This window comes from Rutilus rutilus, assembly GCF_951802725.1.
Source record: "Rutilus rutilus genome assembly, chromosome: 18".
NCBI classification, from domain to species: Eukaryota; Metazoa; Chordata; class Actinopteri; order Cypriniformes; family Leuciscidae; genus Rutilus; species Rutilus rutilus.
Genome location: NC_140231.1, coordinates 15,351,225 through 15,374,483, shown reverse-complemented (window position 1 = coordinate 15,374,483; position 23,259 = coordinate 15,351,225). Strand labels below are relative to the sequence as shown.

General features: G+C 38.4%; 1 protein-coding gene across 1 annotated transcript in view; it reads left to right on the top strand.

The window, feature by feature from the left end:
• The first annotated feature begins 4,680 nt into the window (after window positions 1-4,680).
• LOC311276765 (teneurin-2-like) overlaps window positions 4,681-23,259 on the top strand; it is a 72,906-nt gene continuing 54,327 nt past the window's right edge. The window contains exon 1 of the mRNA XM_084386647.1: window positions 4,681-5,529. The gene's annotated coding sequence lies outside the window, so the exon portion shown is untranslated. The remainder of the gene's footprint in view (window positions 5,530-23,259) is intronic.

The window sequence follows — 23,259 nt, the reverse complement described above, 5'->3', positions numbered from 1 at the left end:
TTAGGTCATTTGAGTTTCACACGACTACTCTATATGCTTCACTGGTGCATCACAGAGGTTATAGTACTGATTACTTTTTGACAGTAAATATTCATCAACATTTATTCCAAAGTATATGTGTAAAAATATGAGTTTGGTTCCTTTTTCCTTCCAAACACAAGCACGTGGATTTCTCTGTTCTTATCAAGCCAAAAATAAACAAATTGCACTATTATTATGACAGCCAATCAATGGCACCTGGGAAAACAGATTCCTTTCTGCATCTCCTATTCACCTTATTTTTAACGGAAATACGGACGCAGCCAGTTGACGGTATTTTGTGCGAGACTTCCGGTAAGGCACTTCCGGTCACTGGCGAGCGTTGTTCGTAACAACAAACTCATCGTTATGGCTTCGAGGAAGACCGGGATTGTTTGTGCAGTTAGAGGTTGTCATAATAACTGGCACAAAAGAAAGATTTACTTGGAGCAGGAGTGTTTTAATCATCGAATTATTGACATTTTAATAATCAGGCGCCCTATACGACCGGCGACACACTGGCTGCGTGGCGTTTCTGTTGCGTGGTGTTTTCTATGTCTTTGCACACCAGAAACGTCTCTGACGAGGCGTTGCTGCTGCTAGGTGACATGATAAGCCTCATTGGTGATATATTCGACATATGGGGAGAGAGTTGTGGAAGGCACTTAATGTTAAACATAATAGCAGCAAAGACAACGTCGGCAGTATTGACGGCAAAATAGGCTACAGAATATTTCGTTCTGTATTGACAGGTGCAATATTTGAAAATCGATAATATATATATATATATATATTTTACATTTAGGCTATATCTGCATTTATGTCAAACCCTAAATTCAAACATCAAAATGTCATTAATATGTATTCATATCAAAATGACATACAAACATATTTTCCTATTCTATTTTGCCTGGAAACGCTTCCGAAACGCTTGCGTGTCGCGTGAAAAATAGGCGTCGATTCTATTTCTAGCATGCACGCATTTTCCCTGAGACGCGCGTGTCACGCAGGCAGTGTGCAAGCTCTAAATAACCGGTTAACATGGGAGCCGAAATAACGGACACGCCACGCAGCCCATTTGAAGAAACGACCGTATGTTTGTTCTTTTCATTTCGTGAACACAAGACCTACAGAAGACCACCCGATACCAGAAAAGTGGCTGGGCTACGAAGTCTGAATAAAAACTCCAAGGAGAAACAAAATCATTATAGTAACCCCTGTATAAAATCTAGTCATCATGGCATGATCATCATGGCATTTATTTTGTATGATTTATAATTATTTATAGCCATCTATGATCTACTTATTGCTATCATGTGCTTTGGTTGCATTCTGATGACATTATTAATACATTTGACATGACAAAATAGCCTACCTCCATAGATATATTAACTTAGTCCAGCGTTGGCTCGACCGTGTTTAGGGCGGTGCTGAAGGCGCCGGCGAAGTTTTGGCAATCTACCAGCTAGATGCATGAGTGTTTTCAACCAGGTCCAGAACCCGACCTGGGTGAGGCGGGGCTTTAGTTCTTTGTTGTATTCATCTGCTACGGCATGTGTAACATTTTTCTGTCAACTCTGCATAATCCTTCGCAATCGATATCGTTAGTTAGCCCAGAGAAGCGAGGAAACGGAAGTGCCGCACAAAAACCGGAAACTGGACCCATATTTACTTCCGCGTTCGAAAATAAGGTGAATATGTCGGTGGCTCTGTTTCTTTGGAAACTATGTTGTGGCTTTGTGTCGGAGCCCCGCGTGAACATGTCTCGGCAGGATGCAAAAAACACAGCGATTAGCGACATACTGCGCTTTGCTCCCCATACCTCCATACCCCATAGTGACTCAAACTGCTCCAAGCACTTCACCACAGGAGCCGACCACCTCCTGAGCTCACAGCGTCTCCAATGCATCGTTGTAAGACATTTCTCCCAAAATATATTTTGGATAGGGACACCTGTAGAACAGCTTTGTAGAGACACTGGGTCTATACTGTTTAGCCCCCGGTGTTTTGTATCCCTCTGAAATACAGAAAGTACTTATAAAGGTGAATTGTTTAATTATCTTATAACAATGTTTGGCTTCTACTTACAGTTTAAAAAAATTGGTTAAACAAAAGGATGATTGTAAAGGATCATTGTTATGTGCATAACAGAAACCTACTTACACAATATGCCCTGTTTTCAAAAATACACTTTCTTTCTGAAGCAGGTATTATTTGGCATAATTAATAACTGTGTTAGCTCAGTGGAGTATTTGTGTGGCCTCTCTCATCTCTGGCCTCCATTTCCATTAGTCGCATTTTTCTGGAGGGGCGTCTTTGTCGCAGAACTAAATGAATGCAATATGTCATTATCAAGCAGGGCACAGACCATATTTTCCAGCAGTGTTCTGGAGAAAAACATGTTTGTATCTTACCGCAGTCAGATATCCTAGGTGGAAATGTGTGATTACTTCCTCCCCAAATCCAGCTTGACACCCGTGAGCAAAGGTTCATTCAGTTGATTTTCATCAGTTATGTAGACACAAGGCAGACAGTTACAAAACCAAAAGAAAGAGAATTTAAATCATTTATCCTGAGCTGATTTCTGTGGATGGGTTTGTCTCATGAATGCTAAGAGCTGATTTAAAAAAACAACAACAACAACAACAAAAAAAGAAATTACTTATAAATGCATCACGTTATATAACAATAAAGTAATACTGTAAAAGATTTCATGCTTAAGCCCGTTTTACACTAACAGAAATTAGATCACTGAAGGCTGCTGATATCCACCTCTATCAGGCAAATGATCACTGTCTGACCTTCTATTCGTAGTTTATTGGTAATTTGCTGATCTAAGTCACTGTCAGTGTGAATGACACTTTACTAGTGGCCAAAGTTGGTACTACTCATCAAGACATCGCCCCTAACTACTGGTGTTCCTAGTGGCTAAAGTTGGTATTGCATGCTATTGTCAGTTTCAGTGTCCTTAACTACTAGTGTTCCTAGTGGCCTTAGTTGGTATTGCATGGTAATTTTATAGCCAAAGTCATTGGCTGCATCTGAAATCATCCACTATACCCATTGGTGTAGTACAAATCCACGGGGCCCCCCTCACGAACCACAAGTCCATGGCCCCCTTGATAGAGATAACGTTCCGGGGTGTGGTTATACTGTTCCCTGTGTTCCTGTCCGCTAGGCTGCTGTTATACCCTGATGTACACTCAAAATACCTGCACTGTGAGTGTCCACCAAATTAATTCCTGTGTCTCGCCAGATGCTTCTGGTCCACTCAGTGTCTGAATTCGCTCATTCACTTTTATTCATTCAGTCAATGGACTATATTAGTTGAGTAATGTAGGGAATAGTGGGAGGCAATACGGGGCTATTTCGGACACAGCCATTAGCCCCTTTCGCACCGGGGTTGTTCTAGGAACTTAGTTCTAGGAACTAAAAAGCAGGGTGGTCCCCCGAGAAGAAAATGTTCCCTTAGGCCATTTTCCTGGATGCATTCGCACCGCCAGGAACTCTGAAGTGACGCAAGCCGCATTGTAACTTTTATTTTCCGGCACAGCGGACATTTCATTTTTGCTGAGAATGCCAGCGCCTGAGCACACATTCTCCGTCTTCATTAGTTTATGATCTGTCTAACAGTCCAGTCTAATACGAACTGTCGAATAGAACTGTTATACAAAGAAAGTAGACAGTATCTAAAAAAAATGATTAGTGTTTGCCATGTGGTTGATGTCCAATGTCGCTAGCTGAGCAGAAATACATAAACATGTTTCGCTTGGTCCCCTCAAATTGCGTTGGATTTTCTCCTTAGCGTAAAGGTTGAGAGGTTCATCAAAAAGGTGTTTTCCATGTTTGTAGAGTTAGTTCTTGGAGTAAATTTAAAGGCTATAATCTGTGCGTGTACACAGCTTTTTAAAAAATGGCGGGCGCTGGTCTTTCGTGTGCGTTCAGCCAATCAGTGTACACTTACGTCACTGGTAGTTCCTATAGCACTGGTTCAGACCCTACTCTGAAGTCGGAGCTAATTTAGTTCCCCCAAAAGGAGTACCTAGAACAAAAAATGTTCCCAGTTCCTGCGGTGCGAACAAGCCAGAAAGCGGGTACTTTCGCCAATAGTTCTAGGAGCTATGAAAAGGTTCCTCCGGTGTGAAAGCCCCTGTTGGCCCTGTCCCAAATGGCACCCTAAATACTCACGGTCTTCCTATGAGTCCACACTTTAGTGATGTGATGCTGCTCTGACTGTCGGATAGAAGTCTACTGCGGAGCTCGCTTCATTGCGGGCTCTGAAAAAATGTGCATCGAGGGTGCATATCGACCACAAAGAGGGTGCTTATGACCAAAAATGACAAATGGGACAACCTTCGGTCTCATGGACTTATTAGACATGCGCACACAGCAGCCATTGTAAGTCCACAAGACTGAAAGTGCACATGAAGTGTGCCATTTAAAATAGGGCCATTGATTGCCTTTTTTCTGTTAGTGCTCCTAGTGGTCAGAGTTGCAACCACATGCATTGTTAGCCAGCAAGTTGAAGTCAGCATAAAAAGATAGTTGCGATAGCCTTTTTCTCCCTATTGCGACATATATTCAAATGAAACGAGTTACTGAACAAGAAATAATGTAGGATGGGACTTGATTTTGCCCATCGGAAATTGAATCATTGGATTGTTTGCTGTTGCTGTGATCTCATGTGAGTCACAGGATGTCCTGCCCTTTGACCAGTGAACTCATTATTAAAAAAAAGAAGATAGGTTGCTGCAAGATGGAGGGGATGTTATTATGATTAAAGATTATGAGGGCACATGAATAATAATAAAAAAAGCACAGATAAATAATTTATAATAAATACTGCAAATATATATAAAAAATGACTTTAAATAATTTCTTTTTTGCAAATTAGGAAAAAAAGAGTCATAAACAAATATTAAAGTAAGTAACAAAAAACAAAAACAAGAAACAAATATTAAAGTAAGTAAGTAAATAAATAAAGGAAGGAAAGGAAGGCACTACAGGATTTTAATTTGTTTTCATCTTGCAGTTCCAGGCTTCCAAACCTGGAAGTACTAAAAATGTTTAAAATAATATACAGGTTCAGTTATTCTAAGATGACACACAAATTCTCCCACAGTGATACCTCCACAGAGCACCAACAACACTTGGAGCAACACTCTGACTGGTTTAGGCAAACATCTCCTAACCCTCCCTCTGATTATCACAGCTCCACGAATGACAACATTTACACATGTGCTTGCTCTACTACTTAACCATTCGCCTTGTCCGAGACACCACGGACATCCACATCGGAATGGGTTGTTTGTTTTAGTTTTCTCGGTCCTCCTCGACGGACATCACCAGTACAGGTTTGTTCTGTAGCGTTAGAAGAGACAGAATGAAATAAGTATCTGAGTGGAACGAAGAAACAGCGCGAGAACAAACACTCCGACGTGAGCGAGGACAAAAACTTCACAAGAAGATAGAGAAAAGATGTGGTTATAAGAAAATAATCTTCCTGAACGGGTAAATATTCTTTATTTATTTATTTTTTCTAACTGTCAGTCTAAATTCCTTCACATATTGATATATCAGTACGGCTGTGCGCGCGCGCGTGTGTTTTATCTCATCCGCAGTAGCGGTGCTCGCATACTAACTAATATGCTGCAGTGAACGTGCATAATAACGCATTCAAGGGCCTAAACAACAATAATTTTGACTTGTATTATTATTTGACAACTCCACCGCTGTCTATATTCGCTATACTCACGTTCAGAGTGCTGCTGAAGGAGACAGGTAAACTAAGTGTTTTCCAGATTTGTGTTTTTCTCGTTAAGATGAACTTATAAAGTCTGGTCATTCTCACACATATTGACAGTTTAAAGATAAGATGTTCTCTTATGCATTATGTTACTAAGTAGGTTATTTTGCATGTAGCTTATTAGTCATGGTTGAAATGTGAAGACCTGAAGAACATTTGCATACTTTGTTGACTGGATGATAATAAGCATTTCAGTTTGGACTCAGTTAATGTGCATGTTGCGCTTTTGGCATTCGCTGTTAGCTGCTTGTTTCTGTGTATAAAGCTTTGGTGGTCAGTTGCCTCAGTAAAAGCTTCATTTATCACCACCTTTGACACATCCATCATGTTAGAGCCTCTATTGGGAAAGTGCTGTTTCTTAAAGGGATAGTTCACATAAATATTCTGTCATTATTTACCCACCTCTATGTTTTTCCAAACCCGTATGATTTTTGATCTGTCGTAGAACACATTTTTGAAGCCCTGGTTGGACATTTTTTACACATTGACAGTGCATAACATACATTTTATAGTTATATCTTTATCTGTAAATGTTAGGAAGTCCAGTTATTATTTCCATTTTACATAAAGGCTTGTCTTGACTGCAGGTAAATCTATGTTAAAGTCTTTTTTTTTGTGAAACGGAAGTTGCGATAGTATTTTATTCCCTATTGTGATGTACAATTTTTTACAATGTTTGCTATTGCTGTGATCTCATGTGAATGACAGGTCTCGCCTTCGCCGCCAAAAATACATAATCAGAGAATATGTTGTAATTGAAAGAGGAAGAGGAAGTTATTTTGATTAAAGATTTCGAGGGCGCATGCATTTAATTCCACAGATAAATGATTTGCAATAAATACTGCACTATTCCATATAAAAAGAATTGTCAATTTTGACTTCATGGTGAGACTTTATACATTATTTTACATTAAATGTAGGTTGTCAGACATTAAGTACAGGTTTAAAATTCTGTATGTAGCACATGCATGTAATTAGCCTGGGTGCCAGCCCGAACCCCGCCCACAATATTTTTTGGTCGGGAAGTTCGGTCTGGACTCGCTCCGTTGAGGAGCTATTATGCCCGAACAAAAATTGTTCGGACCAATCAAATTGTCAGGGCGGGCTTTATACGATGATGGACAGATAAGCAACGGTAACGTCATCATCCACGTCATCAACGAGCGCTTGGGTTGAATTCAAATGACTGCCGCTGAAGAATTGAGATTTCACGAGTTCACGCTTACAAATAAGTCAGATAGAATAAATGCATATTTGGCGTGCTGTCTGAGGGGAGGCTTCGGGCTCGGTATTCGGCCCGAACTCAAAGTACTCCCCCCGTATTCCTGGCTGTGGAAGAACAAGCCAAGAGTGAGTGCAGGGATGCTGAAAACTGTCATGTTAGGTGAGTTGACCGAGTGAATAAATATATGCTTTCCTCTCATGCTGATAGACGGTTGATTGGATTGATTATTTGAATGTGCTCCTCCTGAAATTTGTTTATAAAACATCATGTGTAGATTCCGCCATCGCGTCTGTTATAGAAGATATCGACAGCGCATTCAATTTTAAAAGAGGAACAGAGAACCGCGATCGGAAACATGAATGAAAAACATACGTCACTTACTCCGTTGCTCTGATTGGTTGTAGGTCTATCCAATTGAGTGCAGAGGAATTTTTTTTCCTGGTTCGGTTGAAACACGCCCCATAATCAAAGCTCAATGGAGAAGTATCAGACTCACATTCTGACTAGAATTGAGTATGACGACGTCAGGCTAGCATGTAATTGCATTTTTATGAGAAACAGTAAAGGGAGTATTGTAATAGGTTATGCAAATTACTGTTCAGTTGAGTATGTGTTCCTTGTACCATTTGAACTTTTGTTTTTCATTTTTAATGCAGTGATTTTTACTTCTGCGTAAAAATGTTAAGCAATCAGATTTTTTTAAACTATATTTATATTTGAACCCTTTCTGTAGTAAAGCATATCCTACATAGTTTTCAGAGCCTTCAAATTACACATTGTTTTGGAGCCAACATTGGGCAGGATGTAGAATAACATTTATTTTTAAATAATGAATTCAAATTAATACACTTTTTTTTTATTAGAAAACTCTATGCACCTATTCCATCACTCTCTCTTGTTATGCTGTAGTTTAAGGTGCCTTCACTGATGCTGAATGCCTGTATTTTGCCTGTAGTTTGCCGTGAGACTGAATGCCTGTAGTTTGCCTTGAGACTATTAAAATATCCAAAATCGAGTTTCATGATGTTGCAGAATTTTAATACCTAGCGCTGAAAATGACTGACCAAACGTCACTGGCTGTAATCTTAATTTACAGTATGTAACTTTTGCTACTCACTCAAGGGGTCATTTACTGGATCTCATATGTACATCTGGCTTATAAAATATTCTTGTTAGTGGCTCTGATTTTGTTTTCTCAGATCACAAACTCATAAACTTCAATGGTCACCTATCGTAAAATCAATTCTGTGAATCCGTCTTCTTTCTCTGTTTCAATAAGGGCTTCTACCTTGTCATCTAATGGTCCGTCAGAAATCTACTGTATTTACAATAATGCTTTTTCTCAAATACTTGAGAGGCATGCTCCTGTTAAAACTAGACTGGTTCCATCTACTCGTGCCTCACCCTGGTTCACTCCTGAACTTCTAACGATGAAAATTGAGGGTCGCCGCCTAGAAAGACTATACAGGAAAACTGGACTCATTGTGCACTCTCTGGCTTTTAAAGAACATTTGCTCAACTACCGTACAGCCCTCAACGATGCAAGATCCTCTTATTTCTCCTCTACCATTAGGAATTCCATGTGCAGGCCCAAATCACTCTTTGCTATGGTTAACAAACTCACTAATCCACCACAACATGTTATTTCGGACTCTGGGGTGCTTGTGAATAGCTTTTCCCAATTCTTTTCAGACAAATTGAAGTCAATTACTGAATCCATCACCAAAGACACCCCTCATACAAGTGACTCAAATGTTCATTTGATGTTATCTCTTTCAGCTCACTCAACAAACTCTGTCTCTGCTTTTACTCTGACTACTCCTGTAGCCATAAGTGATCTAAATGTGAAGTCTAATTCTATATCCTGCCGGCTTGATCCTACACCTACTGTTTTGCTTAAGATGTGTGTCCTTGAAGTTGCACTTCATAACACATATGATAAACTGTAGTTTGGCTTCCGCCATTGTCCCAGCAGAATTAAAAATGGCTGCGGTGACCCCCATTCTTAAAAAACAAACAGGCCTTGACCATCTAAACATGGACAATTACAGGCCAATATCTAATTTAGGATTCTTAAGCAAAATCCTTGAAAAGGTTGTGGCTTTGCAATTGCGATCATATTTAGATCATTAGACTGATTTAGATCAGTCAGGATTTCGCCCATCTCATAGCACTGAAACTGCTCTTCTTCGGGTGGTTAATGACATTCTTTTGTCTGTGGATTCAGGGTTAATAAACATCTTGATGCTTCTCGATCTAAGCGCTGCATTTGACACAGTCTCCCATGAAATACTGATGTCTGGCTTTCTGATATCGGCATCACTGGTTCCGCTCTTTCCTGGCTCATTTCTTACATCAGCGACAGAAAGTACTATATCACCATACAAGGGTATAGATCTGCCACTGCTTCACTTACACAGGGTGTTCCTCAAGGTTCAGTTTTTGGCCCACTATTGTTCATCATCTATATATACAGTGGGGTAGGGTTGCCAACCGTTCCGTATAATACGGAATCGTCCCGTATTTGACACATAAAAGTCTTGTTCCGTATTGAACTGATACGGAACGCACTTTGTTCCGTATTTTTGAGAATCAATTCAGTGCAAATCCATGACAGACACATAGCTTCTAATATAGCCTATGTCAGACTATGAACGAAGACATTTGTAGGCTATGATAAGAAAAAAAAAAACAGACGGTGCGGTAGATACTAATTTCTCCCCCTGTTTGTCTATGATCAGCGTATCGTTTTTTAACATCTTGGAACATCATCAGAGAATGCCCTTTTAATTGGTCGTTTCAGTCATTGTGAGTCACGTATCGTAGCAATGATGATGACAAGTGTCAACAGCGGGAAATGTAAAAATGAGTTCTGTTGTGTTTATTTTTCTTCAAATGCAGTCTAAGCCGATGAGTTTTTAATGTTATATGTTGTATTTGTTTAAGTTAAAAATAAAACGTATTATAAACTAAACAAATGATCATGATAGCCTTTATATTTCACATCTGTGGTTCAGTCTTGTTTATTGATTAGGCCTACTTTGCTATTCTATAAATATAAAGGCCTAATAAGTTGTATTATAATATGATATAATGTATGAAATATATTTATCTATATGTATCAATGCACCTACAATAATATTGAAGGTAAAAATGAACTGATTTGTATACAAACACTTAAATTACACTTATTTATTTTTATAATAATAAAGTTATATGAAATATAAACATTTAAATGGTGGCTGTCATAAAAACCTGACAGATTTATTCAAACATGCATTAAAAATTGAAGAACATTAAAAATTATAATGAATATGTAATATACATATATTTAGCAAAATGCTCCTCTCTAGAGTAAATTTTTCTAGCTGACTAACGAGTTTATGGTCACTGGATATGGTTTTTCTGAGGTAAATGTGACGTTACATGACATTGTTTACAAGCTGATTTAATGACGTCTTTCCACGGTTGAAACACTGATTGAGCGATTCCATGTCACATGATACGGATTTCAATAAGTTGTACTCTACCTTTTAACTTACTTTCAGATGCTCATTCATGTTTATTTCGCGCGGTAACTGGTATTATTAAGGCGGAAGAGAATATCATGTGCGCTCAGCGCTGCTGCTTCTCTTGAGCTGAGCTGTGCCAGAGCGATCTCATGCCACAGCGCCAAAATGGTATTTATGTTTTTGAATGTCGTAAGAAAATGTATAATATATAACATAATTTGAAATCTGAGACTTTGTTTCATATCAATAGTAACAAAGCACAAAGATTATTGCGATTTATTGGATGGGATGCGCGCTACAATGTTATTCATTCATCAACTGAAAACAGGATGACTAATCGATTCTTGGGATTTAAGAATCGATATCGGTTCATAAAAATGAGAATCGATTAAAATCGAGAAATCGATATTTTTTACCCAGCCCTACTGGCTAGGCCACTCCAGGACCTTGAGATGCTTCTTACGGAGCCACTCCTTAGTTGCCCTGGCTGTGTGTTTCGGGTCGTTGTCATGTTGGAAGACCCAGCCACGACCCATCTTCAATGCTCTTACTGAGGGAAGGAGGTTGTTGGCCAAGATCTCGCGATACATGGCCCCATCCATCCTCCCCTCAATACGGTGCAGTCGTCCTGTCCCCTTTGCAGAAAAGCATCCCCAAAGAATGATGTTTCCACCTCCATGCTTCACGGTTGGGATGGTGTTCTTGGGGTTGTACTCATCCTTCTTCTTCCTCCAAACACGGCGAGTGGAGTTTAGACCAAAAAGCTCTATTTTTGTCTCATCAGACCACATGACCTTCTCCCATTCCTCCTCTGGATTATCCAGATGGTCATTGGCAAACTTCAGACGGGCCTGGACATGCGCTGGCTTGAGCAGGGGGACCTTGCATGCGCTGCAGGATTTTAATCCATGACGGCGTAGTGTGTTACTACTGGTTTTCTTTGAGACTGTGGTCCCAGCTCTCTTCAGGTCATTGACCAGGTCCTGCCGTGTAGTTCTGGGCTGATCCCTCACCTTCCTCATGATCATTGATGCCCCTCGAGGTGAGATCTTGCATGGTGCCCCAGACCGAGGGAGATTGACCGTCTACAGTTTTATCCCTGATGTCCTTACACAGCTCTCTGGTCTTGGCCATTGTGGAGAGGTTGGAGTCTGTTTGATTGAGTGTGTGGACAGGTGTCTGTTATACAGGTAACGAGTTCAAACAGGTGTAGTTAATACAGGTAATGAGTGGAGAACAGGAGGGCTTCTTAAAGAAAAACTAACAGGTCTGTGAGAGCCGGAATTCTTACTGGTTGGTAGGTGATCAAATACTTATGTCATGCAATAAAATGCAAATTAATTATTTAAAAATCATACAATGTGATTTTCTGGATTTTTGTTTTAGATTCCGTCTCTCACAGTTGAAGTGTACCTATGATAAAAAAATACAGACCTCTACATGCTTTGTAAGTGGGAAAACCTGCAAAATCGGCAGTGTATCAAATACTTGTTCTCCCCACTGTATACACTTGGTGACATCATACACAGACATGGACTTCAATTTCATTGCTATGCTGATGACATTCAAATTTATCTTAACACCAGCTCCGATAGGCCATCCCTGCCTGACTCACTCACTGCATGTATCAGGGACATCAAGAATGGGATGTCCCTGAATTTCTTCAAATTAAATAATACAAAAACTGTGATATTGGTGATTGGCTCTGCTGCCTCAGTCAAAAGGATGGACCTGTCCTTTGATATTGATGGAGTTCATGTTAAGCTTTCGTCATCTATAATCTAACCTTGGTGTCTTAATCGACTCAACTATCTTTTGGCTCTCATATTTCTTGTTAAAAACTCTTTTTTCCATCTTCGCAATATTGCACGTCTTCGATCCTCTCTCACTTTAGCTGATGCTGAAACCTTAATTCATCCATTAATCACATAACGTCTGGATTATTGCACGTCTCTATTTCCTGGTCTGCCCAAAAAAACGTATTGCAAGATTACTGTATGTTCAAAACTCAGCAGCAAGAGTTCTCCCCTCCACCAGGCTCACACTACTCCTCTGCTTCATGACCTTCACTGGCTACCCGTGGCGTGGCGTCACGTATTCACTTTAAGGTGTTACTTCTAACGTTTAAGGCATTAAATAGTCTTGCACCAACATATCTGTCTGATCTACTTCACTCTTACCGCCAATCCCGGTCCCTTAGATGCAGCTGAACTTGGTTTATTGTCCATCCGTCGTTTCCAGTTGTCTACTGTAGGTGGAAGGTCATTTAGTGTTAATGATCCTAAATTATGGAATTCACTACCCCTTACACTTCGTAATATCTCATCTGTGGCTACATTCAAGACTCAGCTAAAAACATATCTATTTAACATGTATTTTGGATAATGTCACTATATGTGTCCTTATGTGATTGTAATGTGTGTGCGGGTGTGTAAATGTATTGTAATGTACAATGTAAAGCGACCTTGAGCTACGGAAAGGCGCTATATAAATAAAACTACTTCTTTTTCTGCTGTAACAAAACAAACAGGCTTCACATATTTTTAGGCATCCTGCATGGAAGATTATAGCAATAGAAGGAGCTTATCCACTGTATATTCACAACAGATAGTAGATTAGCGTCAGTCTTTCAACATTTTAAACAATCACCACCCATCAGATACACATTAGAGAAAGTGACTCCATTTTCCTGCCTTAGACTTGTCACCTTAATTACACTTTTTTTGAAAAGTCTTACTACAGCAAATGAAGGCTTGAAATGAGGCTGTATCTGATTGCATTGCAAAACAACACAGCAAAGCAGGTGGACAAGTGATTCATTCTGTTCTTCTTGTTTGCACATCACTGTCCTCCTGACTAATAACAACTGTTCCTTAAGATGTTGTGTGTCAGTGTTATGTATTCAACTAGGCCTGCAGCTAATTATTATTTGTTTGCTAATTAATCTGTTGATTATTCTTTGATGAATCAGTAAAACAGTATTTTACATTCTTCTTTTTTTTGTGTGAGATGAGTTCTCATCCAATACAGTACGCAAAAACAGACAGTTACAACACAATTTTAGCAATTTTCACACGTACATGAAAGCAGATGTAGTATTTTAAGCGTATTTGGCATACTGTCCGGGGGAGGGCTCCGAGCTCGGAATTTGGCCCGAATCCAGAGTACTCCCCCTTTTTACTGGGATAGAAACCAGCCGAGAGTGAGGTGATGGGGTGGTGGAGGGATGCTGTGAAACTTGTCATGAGGCAGAGGTGAGGAAAGGCTTCATTTATACAGGCTTCCTCTTGTGCTGATTGGTTCATTACCTGAACGTGCTCCTCCCAAACTTTACATAAAACTTCATTTAATAAAGTAATCACATGTAAAATAACACTGCATAGTCTTCACTGTAAAAAAATAAACAGAGATTAATCCATATTAAAGTTACAAAAGTTATTCAGTCAAGAGCAGTGAATGATTTTGCCTTTGTCTTTTGCTGTTTGATTAACTTTAAAAACACAGACAGCAACAGGATTATTAGGATGCTGTCACTTTAAGAGCTAATGCATGGATCCAATATAATGAAACACGTTTACTATTTACGTTCCCTTAACCCTCTGGGGTCCTTCGTTTAACAGTCACACTCAGGACTTTTTTTTTTTACTTGTTTTTTATAATATTTTTTCTTTTCTTTTTTGGTGTTTTGAGATAATTTTATGATTTTAATTAATATTTATGCAATAATTATGACCCATTTTTTCCCATTGAATATAATAGACATTTTTTATATATGTATTTTTTTATTTAATTTTTATTAAAAAAAATGTGTGTGTGTGTGTGTGTGGTTTTTTTTGTACTCTTGATGTTTTAGAGATTCACCCCTTCACTGTTGAGTCCTTTTTTTCTGCATCCTGGCTGATTTGTAGATTGTATGCACAAAAAAATTCTGTGTTTTCATATTTTTGACAATTTCCCATTCATTTCCTATGGGGGTCATTTTTGACCAAAGAACAGAAGTGTGACGTGCTTGGATCATGACCCCAATATTTTTTTGTGTGTTCACATACCTAATACCATAAAAGTCACCAAGTTTCGTAACATTCCGATGAAGCTGTGATTTTTAAAAATTCAAAACAGATTTTTGTAATCTGAATTTATTAGTGTGTATGTGTATAAAAGTGTGTTTGTGTGTGTGTGTGTGTGTGTGGATGTGTCTGTTTTGCACTCTTGATGTTTTATAGATTAACCCCTTCACTGTTGTGTGCTTTTTTTCTGGATCGTGGCTGATTTGTAGATTGTACGCACAAAAAAACTCTGCATTTTCACATTTTTGCCAATTTCCCATTCATTTCCTATGGTGGGTCCATTTGGACCCGAAGGTCCTGAGTGTGACAATTTTTTTTACAACCACTTAGACTATTCAAATCCTGTCCCCAATTTTTTTGGTTGTTCATATACCAAGTACCAACAAAGTCACCAAATTTCGGACCATTCCGATGAAGCTATGATTTTTTACATTTTTTTATTTAAACGCTTCGGGTCCATTTGGACCCGAAGGACCCCAGAGGGTTAAGACATAACTGACTATGTTTACCAGATAATTTTTTGACATCATTTTATATGAATTTATCAGTTCAAGAACAAGAAGGCATTTAACGGAGCTTAATTCAGTATTCACACACTGTCTGATGCGGCTTTTCTGGGTGCGCGCATTGGATGTTTGCACACAGAAAACCTCCAAAACAGCACTCGTTTAACACGCTTGAATATTTAAATTGGCATGGCTTAAACATTTGTGACGACGCAGCACTGTTGCAAGCATCGTTTACATTTGTTCATGTTCATGTTCTCACAACATTGCATTGTTAGAATTAATAAAAATGTTATTGGCCAGCTGGCGATTGACAGTTTCACATGCTCACCAAAGCCAATTTTTACTTGCATTTGGTGCTCGGCAAGTGATAATTTTAGGTCCTGTATTAGGGCTGCACGATGTATCGTTTTAGCATCGATATCGCAATGTGTGCATCTGCGATAGTCACATCGTAGGATGTGCTATGTCAAGTATAGGGTTCGTAGTTGATCGGTTCCAGTTCGGAACACATGTGATTCGTGGATTCATTGAAAAGTTTAACCATCATAGAGTGAAAGTTTCATTTGAAAGTTAAAGTTAAAGTTTCAAATCATTTGCATGTGTTTTTAAGTCCTGTCAGTTTAAACATCAAGCCCAAGAAGACTGGAACTTGCACGCATAGAGCCGCGCAGATAGCATGTGAACACCGAATTCTGGTCTCTTTCTCTTTCTTTTGAGCTTGAACAGACACGTGCATGCAAAAGTCAAAGTCAAAATGCCTGTCTCAGTGAGTATCCTCATAAACACAGCCGATTATGTGTTTTAAACAAGAAAACGGATGCTTTTCATGATTATATTGGGTCCGTGCATTCGTCTTAAAGTGACAGCAGCCCATTAAACCCGCATTAAACCCGAGACATTTGGTGGCAATGGTTCTACAATCTACTTAGACCTACAATGCTGTCCAGAACAGAAACAGGTGCGGGAATAATCAGAAACGAATGACCAAGGAACACAGGTATTTATAATTTTGTTAAAAAGGTTACAAATATGTACATGATACAATAAAAACAATTATAATTTTATGTTACATGTAGAATATCGGTTAAATATGGTCCAGATTTAACATCCAACAACAAATATTTTATATTAGTAATATTTAGTCATATTGACAATAGACAATATAGTCATTGTATTCAGTCCATTTTTAGAATGCATTGATCAATGTAGACTGATTACACAAATTATAGTAATTTCATTACCACTTTTTAACTCTTTTGTTGCTGCAGTATATTCAGTAGCTTAGGGAGTCGGGCTCTTCGTCTCATCGTCATGCATGACATCCGCGGCAGCTTTGCACGACCTGTCACAAGCAACTCACCTGGGAAACTCATACAGCTACGTCTCAGAACGGCACCCTATCAACTGAACAGCTTACATCAAATTACAATGCATGAGTGTGGGCGACTTGTGTAAACATATCTCTGCCGAGGGAAGTGAATATGACATTTTTATGTTAAGAGCATTGCCCCGGCATTCCAGGGTCTTACAGATGTAGCCAGCTATTCCCTGAGCTCTGCAGATTAGAGGATTAAGAGATATAGCCTAGAGTTTGTGCAATATCCATAATGCCGCAGCGGTAACACAGACACTGGTGGAAAGCGCGCGCCACGCATCTCTCTAATGCGGCAAGAGACATTCACGACTGACCTCTGTGCCTGTGGCTTTGTATTTTTGGACTTTTGCTGACTGACCCACTTATTTGTCTGTGGTATCCCTGTTTTGTTATTTGAAAATACTACAGCTGAAAGCCACAGTCAAAACACAAAAACTATACAAGGAGGATCGGGGCTATAGTTTGTCACTTTCTTCCTCCAGCTTCAATTTCTGTTTCTGTATAGGCACATACCTTGTAGACTAATAAGCCTGGACATTTGCATAGAAATACAGTTCATCGAACACAAGTTGACCCTTTAACGGGTCATGTTGTTATAATGGAATCTGCTATTTAAATATAATTTTTTAATTTTAAAAAGTAAAACAATAATGAAACAAAATAATTCAAGAAACAGTTAATGAACTGAATTCAATTGCAACATCTAAAATGCATGTAAAAACTTTTGAACTAGTTTTTTGAAACAAACACACAATCCTCTTAGACATGCATTTGTCTGCCAGACAAACAAACATTTGTGACAACTAGCCCCTGTCTTCTCTATACATTAATTTCAGAGTTTGGTTTGATTCTGTTGTGTTGGCTTGCAAATCAAGAAATCCATTCGGCTTTATTTGTTAAGCACTCATTAGAGCTGGGAACAGGTTTTTGAATTAAGACTGGCTTACTTCTAGCCTTGAAAGCCAAACTTTTCATTTGATTTCACGCTTTTATTCAATCCTTTGTACTAAATGAACCTTTGAACTAAATGAAGTAGCCAGTGAGCTTAAATTTCTGATCAGATGCACTGATTGCTTTTCTCATTTGCATCGTTTCTAAGGAGCGAGACTAAGAACTCTTCAGACAAAGGACAAAATCAAATGCAGCATGATACTCAAACAATAGAGAATTTGATGATGCATCACCCGCTTCTAGATTGTAGTTTGTTTGGAAGGCGTTTGCCATGGAAACAAGATTCTGCTTTCATGATGATTTCTTAAGAGTTATTAAGATTAAGTCAACACAGTCCAAACTTCAGTAATAACATAAGAGTCATTCGTTTGATAAACCATTTGTTTAACTGTTCAAATCGAAAGATCTCTTTTTGCCAAGTGACTACGAACAGCATGCAAGCTGATCTGAAATGGGGGAATATTAGTAATGTCCCAGAACCCTAAGCTGGATCCCTGTTCCTCATGTAATGGGTTTTAAAGATCATTTTAGCTCATCTTAAATGCTCTGTCACCTGTGAGATAATGGCAGACTAGTTTTATCATTTGTACAATTAGTCCTGCCATCTCAGGAGGCTTCATAATGATCCTTTTAAATCAACTTATCCCAAAAAAACGACAAGGAGCCCGGCCTGGGAGGTAATGGAATATTGTCTAAGTTAATAAAAGCATGCAATCAATTATTCGTGCTGGCTGTAAGTTGAAAGTAACTACTGAAAAGAACAGCGATTTCCTCTTTTTCTTGCTCTTGGTCATAAAGTAATAATTGAAACCCCATTTAAAGAAGTAGGGTTGCTAAAAATTCTTTGACTTTTGTAATATGTCACCAGTGAAAAAGAGAATTAGGAGACTGCTCATAGTGGATTCATTGCATAATGGCTCTGTGGCTCATTTTTCCTTTTGGTACATGTCCAGTTGATCGACTTTTTTCTACTTCTGTCTTTTTCGTCACCTTTCTCACCCTTCTTTCCAAAGCTCTGTATTGTATTGAAACTGAGTAGCTATACTGTTTTAAACTAGTTTGAAAAGCCTATGACACCAAGCTATAGCACCAAGCAGAGATACTGAAATATCAACACTCTTTTCCGATATTTAGATTGTATTGATCAGACAGCAAATATATGCATGTTTGTGTTTGCACCGTGTAATGGTTATGTCTCTGAAATGTACTTTTAACATTATGCCCTGTGTTTAAATTGATGTTATTTGGCAAAACATTTTATAAAGAGGTTATTAAATAAAGGTTAATAAAGTTATATGCAGCAGTATAAAGGCAAGTATTGCTAAATGCTTAATTGTGGGCAGTTATTGTTCTAGAAATATGACTGATTTAATTTGTCGACTTAATTACAGTGCATTAGGGTTGAATTAAGAAAAGTGTCATATGATAGACAATCCTTGTTATTAGGATGATGAGAGCAGATTTGCGGTGCTTTGTTTTTTGGCTATTAGCAGCTTTATGATTATTAGATTTGTCAGGAGAGTGACATGCATTGTGAGCTGTGAGCCAGGTGTTGGATCTTTCTAGAACAAAGTAATGAAGAATGGCAAAATACTGTTGACAACAAAATAAACTGTGGAATCACTTTGTTATTTGTGTGATTCAGAATGGCTCATTTGTAAGTTTTGAGTGACTACTGAATGAAAGGTGTTTTTGTGAGGGTTGAATTGACTATAGGTAATTCTTATGTGGCAGGTTGTCAGTCATTGTCTGATGGTTTAACATTGTGATGGATCATAGTCCATCACAGAAAAGGAAAAAGGCTTAACGCACCATGAGTAAATTCTCGAATCATAATGCATTCATCTTACGGAACACCTTTAATATTAAAGACATTATCAGTACTTTTCATTAAAGTCAAACTGTTTCATTTCAAATTACAATCTTGCTGGAAATATACATACAATCTGACAGCTTGACTTTGTGTCACTAATGGATTTTTTTTGCAACTGGCTTGATAATGAACTCTTAAAGTTTTTGACAGCTCATGATTTGCGCACATTTTTGTAGCTCCAGTTGCAGTTTGCAGTTGATGTTATTCTAACTAACTTGTTCTCTGGTGCACACCAATTGGAACAAACTCTGACCTCAAATGCACTCAGGTCCATCAAAAGCTGAAAAGGAGAAAAGGAGCATCATGTTCTTACTTGTGGATAAACCAACATTAAAATTTTTTAGTTTAAGTAAATTGTTACAGAACTAAACCGAGGTGACAGCTAACAACATTGACTGCCACCATGCAGAGAAAGCATTTCAGTACATTTCTTCCTGAACACCTTAAAATTATAATTGCCTGGAAAAACAGCTACATGGCAGCTTGAGAGACATAGCCCCATTACAGATGTCATTTTCTGACCCATCACAAAGACCTGGCCAGAGGTGTTGTGGCCCATCATTTCTTGTTCTGCATTCAGGCAGTCCTATTAGAGCATTACAGCACACATATGCATCACCTGCAGATCTGATCCCGGAACAGAATGGAGCCTCTATTTTGTATAATGCCCTCTTATTTAATCCCTCACCCAGACAATTGAGCTCCATGGATGTTGGCAGAGGTCTTGTTCTGCTGCCCAATTGCTTTGCTCCAGTTCTCCCCCAAACAAGGTTAGGCCCATGTTTACTTATCGTGTGAATGAGGGTTCTCCTTTATTTGCTTGGGTCCTTCCAATGTTTTGTCTACATTACAACTTTTTAAAGCTTTGATTCAACTTCATTATTCATTATGTAGCTGTTGTGGAAACATCTAATAAAGAATACCAGTCACAACAGCAATCGTTCTTCCCTCCACCATGTCTAAAGTTTATGGACCGCCTAGGAGGGTGCGATATGATCAAAATCTTATATCACGATATGAGTAATTTTATTTCACGATGTATATATATATATAGTCATTTTTTTTATAATTTACATTTTTGTATATATATAATATACACAATTTTGATACCATAGACATTTCATATATCTTCTCAGACTTCCCAGAGCTGCCTCCCAGAGTCCCTAAATGTTTTCCCTGTCTATTTAGCTCTGCTGTCTGCAGCTTGTTGGATGTCACTAACATGTTGTGGTAGTTTAGCCATCAGTGGCCTAAGAGAACTGCTATTTGCCCAGCTCTAATGGCCCTGTGCATTTAGTGGACCTCATCTCCAGAGTAATTTCCTTGCTTCAGAGGCAGTGGGCAGGGGTTGCTCACATATGCATGAGTGTATTTAAAAGTTTTGCGTGTTTATGTATTTATTCTGCACGCTTGTGGACAGATCTGTTCAGACGAAGCTCCGGCATGTTTCAGTGGCTTTATGGATTCCTACGCGGGTGTTCCTTCAACCGGCAAACTATCCGATGTTAAATGGTTGGGTTTGCAAAAATAGACTTGAGCACACACACACAAGTATACAAGTGCATACAAGATATTTAAGAGCAGAAAGTGAGTGTTCAATTAGCAGTAAATAAAAAAATAAGAGCAAGGTTGTTTGTGTGTGTGTGTATATACATTATGTTTGTATTAGCCTTGACTCTTTTTCCTGTTTCAGAGCCTGAGAGCAACCAAGCATGGTGCATTTCATCAGCCTCTAATGGTGCACCATTGCTTTTTTCATATTAACAAATTATTAATTTACTTATAATAAATCACCACATAAATAAAGAACAAGAAAACTTTCACACTTCACTTGATGTATCACATTTCAGCGAAGGGTTTTAATGAGTTCCACCATTTCAGGGGGTAAAAAAAAAAAAAAAAATAGTTTGAATAGACTTTTTTAATTGAAAACCCACTTCCACAACATAAAACTGCAGGTTGGAGGACCAGCTGGTGGTGGGGCTGGGTCTGGCTCGCTTGGCAGCTCGCTGCCACTGAAATGGAGAATTATTGTAAAACAGAAGGGATGAAGAAGCACATGCCAGAGGGTGATCAGATCATGGCTCCCTTTTTTTGCCCGACTGCTTCAGAAGTCTCATTCAGCTCTGAAACTCTCAGAGCTAAAGCTCCATATGGCGAGCAGGACCTTTAGTGATCTGTCAGGCCACTTACCATCCACAGAGCAAGTTTCATATGTCCATTCTGCGGCCTTCGAGAGACTCTGGATCGCTGAACTGAGACAAAGAGCTGTTTGTTTTTAATAGTGGCGTAGACACTGATGTCTAATGAGCCCTTGGGGCTTAACAATTACACCAGCACTTGAATTAAGTTTAAATTAAGTTTTTAGATTACCTCATTTAATAGTGCAGTGTGAGTTGAGACTGAGAGGTGTCGGCAAAGCTGATATCAAACCTGAAGTTTCAGTCGTGATCCAATTATGATACTGATGTGGGTCAATGACATATAAGAGTATCCATGATAAAGAAAATTAAAAAAAAAATCTAGTTCAAGTTTAAATTCTTAGAAATGTACTTTGTATTCATGTTGGTTTCATGTGATTTGCAAAACTTTAATACCATTTTTTAGAAAATTAAATTGAATAAAAATATCACGTGGTCTGACCATCAAGTAAAAAGTAATAACATATTTTCCTCACAACTTGAATCATCAGTGTGCAAGAAAAACTACAACTCAAACACACAATATTTATTTTCACAATCATTATTTTGCGAAATAATAGGATCAGTAAGATTAAAAATATATTTTTCTTTTGTAAAGAAATGAATGCTTTTATTTAGCAAGGATATGTTAGTTTGACATTAAAGACATTTATAATGTTACAAAATATTTCTATTTGAAATAAATGCTGTTCTTTGAACTTTCTATTCACCAAAGAATCTTGAAAAAATGTATCACGGTTTCCACAAAAATGTTAGACTAATTGAATGAGTGTGTATGAGCCACTATATTCCAGTGATCACTCATCATCACTAGGTCATGGAAAACACACCAATACAGAGGTATACATCTCATACATCTCTTTTGGTGTAACTAGAATACCCTATAACATTTCCCATATTTTTAAATGCCCTGCAAATGTTTATGAGTGTGAAATATCTTTAATTTAACAGCATGAGGTTAATGCTCCGCAGTTTAATAGGTTCATAACACAGATGTCTTTTTCTTAAATTAATCTACAGTAGATCTTTGTGTGCACTGTGGCGTGCTGTGTGTGTTTGTGCTATGATGTGTTCAATCTGGAAATTGCTATATATATATATATATATATATATATATATATATATAGTAGACAATGATGAGGTCAGCTATACGTTGAAAGACTCTAGTTCCAGGTCTTCTGTAGTCCCTTGTATTGGGCTTTTATGGCTTTTTTTCTTCAGACACACTGGGGAAAAGAGACTTTGACTTTGCTCAGCATGCATAGTAAATGTGAAAATGTGTGAATTGAGTGAGACAGTTGTAGACACTATTGCGCTTTGTGAGTTCAAACCACATTGTTGGTCTTTTTTTCTGTCATTCAGTCGTTCGATCTACAGGCAGTTTTAATATGGCATTTACCATGAATGTAGCTAAGGTGATAGATATGAACCCCTTGCCGGTAACTTTTGCTTAATGTGAGAGCCAGGCTGGGTAATGGAGAGAGTAAGTCATTTTTCAGCACGGTCAAGTACTGCATTTAAATAGCCATTTTCTCTTCTGTAATTTCCAAGGCATTAAAATGGCTGACTGCTTCATTACTTGAGTAGAATCTGATCACTTCAGTAGGTTGTATCTTACTGCTCTCCAGGGCAATCTTCCAAATAATGGCGCAGAGGCCTATCTTTCTTTTGTTCCTATCTATTTCTCACTCTCTCTCACTTTAGTAGTCTCATTCCTTTACC